Raw genomic sequence first — 13,888 nt, 5'->3', positions numbered from 1 at the left:
AAATTTAGACAAAAAAACCTAGCCATTTTGGAGATATGGTCAGATCTTTAAGATCTAGGGTTTTTCATCTCTAAACAAATCTGCACAAGGGGGTTAGCTCCAAAAATAGCCAAAACCAACATGTAAGAGTGGGTTTCCCCATGGTGGGTGCCAAAGATGTGTGCTAAAATGTTGACACACTTCTATGAATCATTTTATCCAAGATTGCTCGAGAATGAGGTCTTAAATGGTGACTAATAGCTCTCTATTCATGGAGTGCAAGGGTTTGTAAGGAGATCCTCAGTTTGACCTAGTTTGTGCCCATGAAAGTACACCATAAAATGAGAGATTCAAGGATCAAAATATGAATGCAAATGAAGATGCAAGCTAACCTAAATGATAACAATGCAAAGAAATGCAAGAAAGGAAATAATAATGCAATATTAATCTATGAAAATAAATATGACTAAGATAATATTAAAATGCAATGATGAAACCTAATGATGGAAGCCATGAATGCAAGAGAGGATAAGACAAGAAGAGAGAAGTTGCAATGAAGCTCTAATGTCCAAACCCTAAGGCTCAAACCCTAATTCTCAAACTCCTTTAAAAATCAGCCTCCAAACTTGCAGCATAACAATAGCATAATCATGGATGTCAAAAATGAGGAGAGGGCTCTCCCTTATAAAGAAAAATGGATGATCAAGATTAAGAGGCAATAATATTTAATCAAGGGTGGAGAAAGAATGATCCGTGTGAGACAAAATTCCACCAATGAGAAAAGAGGAGGAAAATTAAATGGAATCTCACTTAGAAATATGTTCATTTAAGTGTAGAGGAAAAAAGAATTTATTTAATTTCCTTTTTTAAAGTGGGATTTATTTATTTAATTAAAAGAGGGATTTGCTTTTAATTAAAAGGGGATTATTCAATTTAATTAAAAGAGAAGTTTTCCTTTAATTAAATAAGATTTAGAATAAGATGATCAAACCTTAGGAAATATTTAAATAATTAAATTAATTACAATTTGATAAAAAAAAATGATTTGAATTGATTTAATAACATATTGCGATCCATCGATTCAGGAAATTTGATAAATTGAATAATGGGGGCCCATAGTCTAGGTGACCATTTTAGGGTACATACAGTAACAATATAGTAGAAATATAAATTTAGTAAATAATAAAAATTTGGACCAAATCTTGATTTATGTAGGTCATCCTTGCATAGGGGTCATGCTAATTCTCTCAATATTATTCCAATTTTGTCAGATGTCTTTGAAGAGACATTACTTAATGCATTAGATGTTGTGTATGTACTAGGAATATAATTAACAAGTTATGAATATGGGAGAAAAGTGACATGTATACACCCTTCCATCAACTTGGGAGTACTTAAAGTATATGAAAAATAGTGTAGATAATGTTTGAATCATGTTCCAAGAAAAAGACAAAGTTACACTTCAACAAAGCATAGAATGAATCAAACAAACCAATACAACCCTTTGGTTCACAAGACTGATCTATAGAGTCCATTGCAAACATGGACAAAAAATGCCATTCTTTTGAGTTTCTAGCCAATGTCCATGGATCCTACCTCACATTTTGATGAAGACATCAATGATGTAGCTTAAACAATAGTACACTCTCTTTGTATGTGATAGGTATGGGTTTTAATGTCCCACATCTCTATTTGTATTGAAAAATCATTTTCCTCTCTTACTCTTCTTCTTTTAGTTTACAATCATCCACCTAATTCATTTCCATTAGTTTGCTTCATCTCCACACCATGTTGGGGGTGTAAATCCCAACCATCGTATTGGTTTCCCTCCAATTGTAAATTTTGTCTTTCAACTTCTATATGATGGACTCAATAGTCCAATTGGAGATGTATTTATATACAACTGTTGTGTATTTAAATGTATCTTGTGTTGTCTAATTAATAAAGGATTCCCTTGCTCAAGTGTGGATGTAGACAAGGTTTCCAAACAATGATAAATATCTATCCACTTTTTATTTGTGTTTGTTTTGATTAAATAAAGTGGGAAAGGTCTTAAACTCAACAAAAAAAATAACACCAAGCCTAGGGAACTAAAATTCATAGGTTCACAAGAAGTGAAACCTTACAAAACCATTACCAACTAGAATAAGTGTTTTTGTTTTTTTTAATTTGCATCTTATATTCTTTTTCTTTTCCTTTATAATTGGTATCAAAGATAGGTAGATGGTTTAGTTTTGGTGATTGAAATTCCAAAATCATGGAAGACTTGAAGGTGCACAAATTTTTTGGACATAATTTTAGTTTGTGGAAAGTGTAGATGTAATCCTTGTTGATAAATCAAGATCTTTCTCTTGCACCTGAGGGAAAAACAAAGAAGCCAACAATGATGAGAAACAATTATTAGGACAAGTTCTTGACAAGAAAGCGATGGTGACTATATTTCTCTCACTATCTGACAATGTTCTCTTAAACATCATAAATGGAACATCGATTAAAGTATTTTGGGATAAACTCAAACCCATGTATGTAATGGAATTAGCCATCAATAAAGTAACCATCATGAAGAAGATTTACAAAATAAAGATGAAGATAGGAAGCATTATGGAAAATGATATTAGTGGGTTACATACTATAATAATTGAAGAAAATTCAGTTAATATGATACAATCTATGAAGAGAACAAGTTTTTTCTCTCATTGTGCTCATTACCAAATAGTTGGGATGAAGTTGCGAAAATGATAAGCACTTCAATATCTAGTAAGAATAAGCTAGTATATGGTAACATGTCTGAATGGGTTGTAAGGGGTCCTAGAAAACATCAACATGTCATAAGACCCTTAGTTACCCCTCTGAACCCCTTATAATTCATCTTATGATTCCCAAATTCTCTAAAGCGGTTGTAAGGGACACTAGGACTTGTTACCATACACTTATGTATCCACTAAGGGGTCATATAACACATTAATGTGTCTTATGACCCCTTAATACCCATTAAGAACCCTTACTGGATACATTAGTGGATGGTAAGTAGCCCTAAGGGTAATTAAGTTGTCCTACAATATATTAATGTGTCCAAAGACCCCTTGTAACCCTTTAGGATTGTATATCGTACACCAATACATGGTAAGTGGTCGTAATGGATTGTAAATGGTCTTATGGGATTGTAGGAATTATTAATGTATTTTAGGACCCCTTAAGATCCCTTACAATGTACTAATATATGTTAAGGGGTGCTACAGTGTCATAGGGGTATATATATCAAAAAAATGTGTCCCAAGATACCTTATGACCTATGAGCACCAATTGCTCTAAATTCTAGGGCTCTAATGAGTTTTTATGGAGTCTGAGGACCCCTTTCAACTCTCAAGAACCCTTACCATATGCTAATGTATGGAAATGAGTCCTAAGCTGTTGTAAGTGGTCTTAAGTGGTTCAAAGACATAGTATTGTTGTAGGACCTCTTACAATCCCTCATGATATACTCATGCATAGTAGGGGTTATATGAGGTCCTATGACACATTAGTGTATCCCAGTATACCTTAAAATACCTTACCATGCATTGGTCTTAAGGGGTCCTAATAGATCTTAATGGGTCATAAGACACATTAATGCATTCTTGTTATGCACATTAATGCATTCTTGTTATGCATTCAGACTATTAGGCCTTTGATTTGTATTTTCATCCTCATTTGAATGATAATTATGTACCCTTACCTAAATTCTAAACTTCTCATCAACTTTCAAATTAGTGCTTTCAACAACAATTCTTAATCTCTGTTTAAAACATCTACATGTCTTGATTTTTAATGAGTATCCAAGTAAAATGACTTCATTACTTCTAGGGTCAAACTTACCTATATATCGTCCTCTATTTTGATATACATTTTTTTCCAAAGATTGTAATGTATTTCATAAAAGGTGTATCTCCAAACCAAATTTTATAGGGTGTCTTATTAGTACCTTGTCTGATCATTACTCTATTTATTTTATATACTATGGTGTTTAGTGTTTCTCTATAATAGATATATGATACATTTCCTTCAAGCATCATAGCTCTAGCTACCTCACTAACTAATCTATTCATCCTTTCTACTATCCCATTCCGTTGCATTGCCTTAGGAGCTGAAATATGTCTCTTAACCCATTATCTTCACAAAATATGTTAAACTCATTTGATATTAACTCTCCTCCTCTATTTGATCTTTAACCATTTTATCTTCAATCTTGATTCATTCTCTAATCTACTTTTGAATAAATTGAATTTATCAAAAGTTTTAAACTTCTATCTAAGAATCTTTTCCCACATTATCCTTGTAAAATCATCAATGAAAAGAATAAAGTACATTTCATCATAGAATTTTCTTGTTCTTGCAGGACCACACAAACCTATGTGTACAATATCCAACTTCACTAATGTAGTGAATATCTTACTTGGAAAAGAGTTCTTCTATTTTTCCATCACACATTCCATGCAAACTATGTTAGAGGGCTTTATAATCTTAGGTAGATATCTTAATGAATTTGTTGCACTGATCATCACAATGTCATCAAATTTTATGTGATAAAAGGGTGAATGCACTAATTTGTGGTGCCAAAAATATGACACAAATTTTTTTATTTTCAAATTTGCAATAACACACACACGCTTTTTGAAATAATATTTATGGGTTGCAACTCGAAGCCCATCTCATTTTTTTGTTTCTTCTTGCTGGTTTCCTTCTCTACCCCCAACAACGTGTACACATTTTGCAGAAGGTCCAATATTCTCTCTCTCTCTCTCTCTCTCTCTCTCTCTCTCTCTCTCTCTCTCTCTCTCTCTCTCTCTCTCTCTCATCCTCAAAGTGCCTCCTCATTGTTGGAGATCAAGATTGAGATCACCAAGTATGTTTTCTACTCCTATTTTTGCATTATTTTGTATGTTTTAGCATTGTTTTGTATGTTTTTAAGTTTTGCTTCAAATTTATTTATTTTTAAAAAATGAAATTGGTTTATTATCAGTAATGTGAATAATCAACCACTAAATCCCCAACCTGATCAACAAAATCAAAATGAAAACCCTCCATATGATCAAAATGAATACCCTCATGAGGAAGAGCTAAAACTTTCACAACTTTCATTGATTGAAAGACCTCCTCCTAGGGACTGAGATAATATAATGAATGGAATAGAAAGTGGAAAAAATGAATTAGAAGCAAACATTGGTAGTTTGAAAGCTTGCAGGAAAACTAATCCTATGAGAGGACAATTGACATCCTCCTTTGAGTCCATTATGAGCCATGTAGCTTCTATTAGTGGTCAGTTGGATATTTTCGTGTTAAGAGAGAAGAAAAAAGAAGATATTATGCAAATAAATTATCCTTTAAAGATATAATAAAAAAATACATAATGAAAGGTAACATGTATGTGCATTGTTTAAAAAGCTAGGAGAACAAGACACTATTAAACATACAACTAAAAGGTTCCCCATCCACTGGTGCATACATGATGATATTATAAATAAATTTTGGGATAGATGGTGGATGGCCTTGATGCCCCTCCCTATAATAATCATGAGGTTCCAATGTATTTCTTAAAGAAATTGTATTGTGAAATTTTCCTTGAGGAGATCCCCAATTATTTTGACATGTTAGATTCTCAGGGTAGAGGTGGGGGGTTGAAATTTGAGAGGTCAGGGGCATGTCATGACCCTAATGTAGTTAGGGATCCTATTGTCAAGCCACAAGGGTCCTTCAGCTGTGAAGGAACATGTAGAGACCAATACTCTAGGGACTATCAATACTTTCACAAAGACACTCATTCATTGTGCCAATCCATTAGTTGAGGAGTAGCCTTCTTTGCGCCACAGTCACATGTGCACATCATGTGGATCCTTATGCACATTTAGTAGTCATTTTGGAGACACTATGGATTATGGGCTAGTCATTGATGAGTTCCCATGTGACACATTTGGCATTGATAGGCAGGTAAATTATAATTATAATAAACTAATTTGATCACATTTCATATGTACAGTGAATGACTAATTAATTAACATGTCTTGACATTGTTCAAAATTAAGGGTAAGAGTGTTGATGACCCTAATATAGATTCCCCAACCCCATTTTACATCCCGTCGATGAGTCGAGAGGTATGTATCGATTTAATCATTTAAATTAATACATATATTTATTAATTAATCTTATGAAGGATTGAAAATTTTATTTTTATCTATGTGCATTAGTTTTCCACTGGACCATTGACATTCACAAAGGGACTTTGAGCCTAGGCATGATTAAAAACATTTGTTTCATTTTAATTTAATTCATTTGATTATATTTATTCTATAAAAGACATGTAAATTGTATTATATGATTTGTAGTTGTTGATGTCTGAAACTCCTCATCTTCGCCAATCCATCGACCTTGGAGTTGCTACCGTGATGGCTAGTTCAGAGCCATTGAATAAGGTACGAAAGATTTTTTATAGTTTTAGTTGTTATTTATAATAGTTCATATTGAAAATTCAAATGATATTTATAAGTATGATCGAGTGATTATATTGATTGAATTGTTGTAGGGTCTTGTTACTCTCGATCGTCCGTGAGCTTTTGAGGTGGATGTATAGAGTGACTATTTGATGGTTGTAAGAAAATAATTAATTTTGTGTATACATATATTTGATTTCAATGTATAATAATTATTGATTCATATTTACTTTGTTTGTATTAGCTCCATTTAGAGAGGCACCTAAACAAGAGGACGAGTGAGTCTGTGAAGAAGACCCCATCATTCCCATCATCTCTCTCCATGCAATGACCAAAGAACACTAGGAATTTTTTTCCTTCCCCTCATGGGAAGGAGAAGATATAGGGGTGTACACATGTATAGGTATTAGTGGACATATATCTTGGATTTTATTTTAGTGGACATATTCGACATATATTTGATGTATATATGACATTTTATATTTGATGTATGACATATATTTGATGCATGAAATTATTAGACTTAAAAATTTGATGTATCAGTTTGTTCATGTATGACAGTATTGGTTATCATTATATATATTATTTTTCTTGTTTAAGTATTTCATATATTTCATTTTAATGTAATTTGAATCCAAAATAAGGGTAGGAATCATTATAATAAGCTTTGATAGTATCTTTTGATATGTGAATAAGGATATGATATTAATTTGTATTTAAATTGTACATGTTATGAATACTTTTGATTATAAGTAACTTATTTAAAGTTTTTGTTGGGATGAGAACAATGAAACTTGAATTCTTATTATTGTTATATAATTAAAATTGAAGTTTGACTCTTGAGTTGGCTGCATTATGCAAATGTCTAAGCTTCAACCTTAGTGTCATCATAAACATGTCAAGAGTTTATATATGCTTTATCTTCAAAATGCGAGAAGACTTGAAATAAAGTTCTTAATTTATTCATGGAATTTGATATCAATATTTCTAGCTTATCCATCTCTTTAAGAGCTTCATTCATGGAAACATATTATATATCCTCTTCTTATGATTCCTATAACTATAGTGGTTGCATTTTTTCTTGGATCTCTTTTGTCTATCATTATCCTGGTGCATGACATCTAATAACCATTGTTTTTTCTTTGTTTGTGTTGTTGTTTCTTTGAGGCTTGTTGTGACTTTAACCAAGTTAGGGTGGTGTGTTGGTGTGCTTAGATCAAGTTGGTTTGACTAAGCCTTGTTTAGGTATGTGCAAGATAATGTCATGCCCTAAATTTAATAGAGAAAAACACAATCAATTTTTTTTTTTGAAAGGTAAACTAAAGATAATGCGTATAGAAACCTACTAGTTATGAACACTCTATCAAATTGTGAGGTGTCTGGATAACAATTTATATTCCTCAAGTAGATTAGAAGATTACTAATTCAATCACTGGGTTTGGAGATGATAGAGTTCATTAGTGTAAAGGAATTTGTATTCATTTGAAATCATGTACTTCAAGTTCCCATGGCATAGCCAATTCTCCTCCTAACATTTATTGAAGACCTAGGTTACAACATAAGATGTAGTTTAGGTTATCATTTTGATTCTATGTCCAATCCTTGAAATGAGACATTTCATGTACATATGTGAAGTATAAATTGTATACCAATGAGGGTGTAATAATTCCATCATTTACAAATATGACTATGTTTACAATTATCCTAGATGTTTTGACTTTAAGTCGTGTAACCTTACTCGTTACATTCTATGTTCAATACTATTGGGGTATATGTTGTGGTGTCCACAACATATGCCCCATTCCTCACTAGGAATGGGGACCCCCTACTTTTTTCGACTCCCAGACTCATAGTTTGGGAGTCGAGAGAAGAAGAGTTTTATTAGACCTTAGAATTTTAGAGTGAAATATTCAAAAAAATCCCAAAAAAAATTGAAAAATTGAAAAACACAAAAAATTAAAAAATTTGAAAAACACAAATTGAAAAATTGAAAAAATAGCAAAATAAAAAAATAAAAAATAAAAAATAAAAATTTGCACCACACGTGCCTCTCATGGAGGTGCGCACGCGCACGCCTCTTATGGAGGCACTGTGAGTGCCTCCCATGGCGCGCTATGCGCACACCTCTCATGGGGGTGCCGCGTGCCTCCCATGGAGGTGCGCGCATGCGTCCTCCATGGGGGCATTGTGCCTGCCTCTCATGGAGGCTCCGCGCATGTGCCTCTCATGGAGGCTCCACGCGCGTGCCCTCCATGAAGGTGTGTTGCAAGTACATCATGGTGCGTACTCCCAAGGCACCATGTGCCCTTGCCAAGCTGCCCTTTCACCTCCAATTTTGTTTGAATAGCCATAAAAGGGGTTTAAAATATATTATTTAAGTATAAGTTGATGTATTTTAATTCCTTATACTTAAGATATATTTTAATATATGCGAAATTTTTTTTGAGATAGGTTTCAGACCTCCTCGAGATAAGGTAAAGATTCTACAAAATTTCATGTCTTTGGAAATCCAGACATAGTCAAATTTTAGGGCTTTAGGATTCCAGACTTAGCCAAATTTTAGGGCTTCAGGAATCCAGACTTAGCCAAATTTTAGGATTCACCTATAGTTTTGTTTGAGTAGCTAGTGTGTCTTTACTATGCATTGTTAACTCTACGGACTAATGTTTTTTCTTGTGTAGGTAAAAATGGCATCCTCAACTTGTCGAGGTCATAACTTTTGACTCGGGCCTCAGAATTCATAACCGCTTACACCGTTGGAAAGAAGAACTGAAGATCTAATTTCAACCCCTAAAACAATGAGCCTTTGGCTGCCTAGTTTTAGGGACCGACAAAGGTTCCTATTTTGACTTGAAATTTTGAGCAAAAGACCTCCCAAAAGGTCATTTAAAAATGCCTAGAAAATTTGTGAAAAAATATGAAAAGTTGCAAACATTTGATCATCTTGGATAATTTGGATCACTTGGTTTCTCATCGGGAAGGATTGGACAAGTGGAGAGAAGACAAAGGTCAAAGATACAAAGGTTGGACGCATAAAGCAAATCAGGTTCCTCATCTTATGCAGCTATTGGGTCAAGATTCGACGTAGGTGCCTTGAGATTTTTGATTGAAGAAGCAAAGGGAGTGCAAGTTTATGAAAGTAATTAGCTATAAAAAGGGATTAAATCATTAGAAAGGGGCATGCAGTGTATACAAAAAGTGATCTAAAACCTCATTTGAGCAAAACCCAGAAATCATTTTCAAAATTGGGAACTTTGATTTTTTGGCAAATTGAACTCCACATGTCCGCAGCTCCGCAGGTACGTAAGTCCGCAGCTCCACATTTTTGAGCTCCACAATTCAGAGGTGTGCTGATAGTTGACTGCCAGTTCCAAAAATAGCACTTTCCATGCATTGGGAGTGCATTTTGATGAAAAGTTAACTCCAACACACATCAAGTGAAGGGCCAACTTCTATTTTTGGTGTCTCCATGCACTTCTACTTCGACTGATGGCTTCCTCCTACTTTCTCTCTCATGTTTTATCTATTTTTGACATGTAAAGGGCTCATGCATCCAATTAATGACTAAAATATGGATGGAGTCCCTCTAAGCGCCAGTTAGATTACTAGTTTGTATATATTTAGTTTGTTTTAATGTTTTAAAAGCATTTTATTGCATTAAGATATCTCTCACTCTCAACACAAATTGAGGAGACGATTTCTTATAAATACCCCATTGTAAAATGTAAAAAGGGCCACCATTATTATGCAATAAAGTTATGCTTTTGGTGCTAGCATTTAGAGTGTAGTTATTCTTGCTTGGATGTGTCATTGTTTTTGTGGATTTTATTCATGAGATTGTGATTGAGCCAAAGGTTTATTGTGTTGTTTCTGGTTGTGCAATCTTTAGTTCTGGTGTTTGCTATAGATATATGAATTTCGTTGATGTAACGAGCTTGAGAAGAGATCACTCGATTGTGTCTACATAGATTTTTGTCTCGCATGAGCGCACTTTCCATGGCCTTGCGATTTGATGAAGAGTGAAACATCATTCGATTTTCTTAAAGATTCTCACTGACAATTGCATCAGTGGATTCTAGGAAGTGATGCTCCTGTTTTCATTGGTTTCCTACTGATTTCTTTGAAGGTTTAACTCGCAACGTGTTGTGTTCTGTAGCTTATGTCTATTTAGGAATTTCAATTTCAAGTTATTTGATTTCATGTTATTTGCTTTCAGTTTCATTATTTGCTTTGCTAACCCCCCTGTTAGAATAGGACCTCATAGTAGCTGCATTGTTAGGATTGCATTCATTGAAAAAAAAAAAAAAATACAAAAAATATTGTTCTTTTGGTGTGATATTTTGAGACAACAAATAGATTTTACTTCGATTCCAAGACAAAAGAGTTTTTTTAGAACCAACAAAGGCCTCCTCATGAACATTCACATTTATCTTCTGATGAGCGAATTTTGGTACATCACAAGACAAATACTGAACCTTGGAGTGGATCCTTAAAAATATTTGCTTTTCAAGAGAGGAATTACACTATGGATTCCTGCCGTTGACCTTGTGCAAATCGAACGCCCAACAGTATAGTTATTTCTATTTCAATGGAATACTTACATTTATCCCTTTTTAACCTCGTAAATATCGATGACTTACTTGTTAAGCACTACTAACTAGACTATTAGATTAACCATCAATTATATTTAATCATTTTAGTTTTTCTCTAAGACCTTATTATTGATTGTCAATATTTTAGTGTTGATTAACACCTAATTTGGGTCATACGAAGATCGACACATTAAGTTTATATATTGATTAAGGATCATATCATTATCAATTAAAGGGTTAAATAATTTAAGAGAATGTAAAGGCTCCAAACCAACATTAAACATCTCTTGCCTAATTTACTCCCTTCGTCTTACTTTATTACTCTACTACGATAAGGTCATGGTTAATTAAAAATAGATAAATACCACAAAATAACTTAAACCCCACATTTAATTAAATTCCTCTTTACTACCCACCAATTCTTTAATTCATGATTTAATGAATTTAATTATGATTTAATAACTTAAATATGATTTATTAATTTAAACATGATTAAATAACTTAAATGTGATTTAACTCTAATTCTTTAATGCATGATTTAATAACTTTTAATTAAATTCCTTCTTACAATATCCTACCATCTACCCTAATCCTTACCTACTCCTATCCATCTCACATACCCTTTTTCCCCACTCCCCTAGATGCCTACATTCCCTAAGTAAGAGTATCTCCTTCCTTGCATGGTGGAGGCACCCAAGGAAAGTGAGGTCTAACATTAATCAGAGCATGTCCACATTCTAACACTTTCCCATTCACTTTAAGATGTTTTTTCAAGTGGGTAGGTGACTTGAGCAGGGCGTCCTTGACATGATGACAACTCAAGTACCTTATTTTATGCACTTAAGAAGGCTTTTGCATGATCCTAGATGCCTAGGGTGGGACCACTTCCTTTTTTACAAGTTTAAACAATGATTTCCTTCCAAACATGTTTTAAACCTTTTACCTTGCTTAGTTTTATATTGAATTTTTGTCCTCCTTCAAAAATAACACCTAAGAAACCTAGATATGTGCATTTCCTTGGCCCAAGGTGAGGGTGCATGGGGATTAGGGTCTAACTACATGTCAATAATAGTTCCCCCCCCCCATCCTTTGTGTTAGATTATGGTGACTGATCAGGAAAGTACTGTACATACTTCATAATTAGTGACCAACATTGTAGCTAACATTTGGCCAACATGTTGTAACCATAAAATAACATAAAATACTTGTATAAAAGGGTTTAGGGTTAGGTATTTTTCATCATTTTGTAATGCAAAATTGCTTCTTGTGGCGATATTGAGCTGTAAGGGATTACAAATTGTAATCAGGTTGTAATCACTGGATTGTAATAATATTGGACTTGTAGTTTGGTGGACGTAGCCCAGGGATTGGGTGAACCACGTTAAATCTTGGTGCCTTGTGTTCATTTCTGTGTGATCTATTATTTTCTATTATTGGTTATATTTGCATGTAGTTTTTATTTCTGTCTATGGTTTATCCTAACAAGTGGTATCAGAGCCTAGTTGTTTTTTAGTTATCCTTTGTAGGAAAGTTTCACAATTGAGTGAGAGTCTCACGGTTGAGTGGGAGCAATGGTAGATGAGGGTAAACTGAGGTTTGATAGGTTTAATGGGAAAAACTTCCAGTTATGGAAGATGCAAATGGAAGACTATATGTATCAGAATAATTTATGGAAACTATTGGAAGGCAAAGCCAAGAATCAGGGATCTATGTTAGATGCTGAATGGGATCTTTTGGATAGAAAGGCACTTGAAAGCATTCGATTATGCTTGGAACCATTGGTGGCATTTAATATTACAAAAGCAAAGATGACAAAAGAGTTGATGAAAACCCTCGTGACACTATATCAAAAGCCCTCCACTTCAAACAAGGTATTTCTCATGAAGCATTTATTTAATATGAAAATGGTTGAAGGTGGATCTGTTGCAGATCATTTAAATGAGTTTAATACTATTACTAGTCAGTTATCTTCTGTGGGTATAAATTTTGATGAGGAAATTAGGGCTCTCTTGATTTTGTGTTCTTTGCCTAAAACCTGGAATGGCTTGGTAATGGCGGTGAGTAATTTTGTTCCTAGATCTAATACCCTAAAATATGATGATGTGATCGGTGTTCTTTTGAGTGAGGAAACTCGTAGGAAATCCTCAGGTGTATCTACATCAGGAAGCACTTTGAATGCACAAAGCAGGGGTAGAACAACTGAGAGAGGAAGTAACTCCAAAAATCATGGGAAATCAAGAGGAAAGTCAAAGGGGAAGAGGTATCAATTGAGAGGACCAAATGACTACTGGTACTGTGGGAAATTAGGGCACAAAAAGAAAGATTGCTGGAATCAAAAGAAAAATGAAGGAGATAAATCAGATGGAGACAAGGAGGAAAATGTGGTAAGTAACAAATCCGAAGAGGATGCTTTGCTTCTATCTTTAGAAATTGTTGATGATTCATGGGTTTTAGATTCTGGTGCTTCATTTCATGCTACACCTCATAGAGGTTATTTCATTGATTATGTCCAAGGGGATTTTGGGCTTATTTATTTGGGGGATAATAAATCCTGTGAAATTGTTGGAAAGGAAAAAATTAAGATTAAGTTGTAGAATGGGAATCATTGGCTACTACATGAGGTAAGACATGTTCCAAGGCTGAGTAGGAATTTAATTTTAGTGGGGCAACTCGGTGATGAGGGTTGTGTAGTTACTTTTAATGATAAAAATTGGAAGGTTTCAAAAGGTTCCCTTGTAGTAGCAAAAGGTGTGAAAGTAGGCACCTTATATCTTTGTATAGGTCATATTGTTCCTTCTACTTTGATTGTTTTAGAGAAAAATGAGTGTTCAGGAACAATTGCTGCAGTTGAGT

At 33.9% G+C, this 13,888-nt stretch overlaps 1 non-coding gene across 1 annotated transcript; it reads right to left on the bottom strand.

The window, feature by feature from the left end:
- Positions 1-1,163: 1,163 nt before the first annotated feature.
- LOC149531256 (U6 spliceosomal RNA) lies at positions 1,164-1,266 on the bottom strand. The gene has a single exon (XR_016359345.1). It is a non-coding gene; the product is annotated as a U6 spliceosomal RNA (small nuclear RNA).
- Between the last annotated feature and the right edge of the window lie 12,622 nt (positions 1,267-13,888).

This window comes from Cupressus sempervirens, chromosome 11, assembly GCF_028749045.1.
Source record: "Cupressus sempervirens isolate cs-2001-9-10 chromosome 11, ASM2874904v1, whole genome shotgun sequence".
Classification (NCBI taxonomy): domain Eukaryota; kingdom Viridiplantae; phylum Streptophyta; class Pinopsida; order Cupressales; family Cupressaceae; genus Cupressus; species Cupressus sempervirens.
This window is presented reverse-complemented; position numbering and strand designations above follow the sequence as displayed.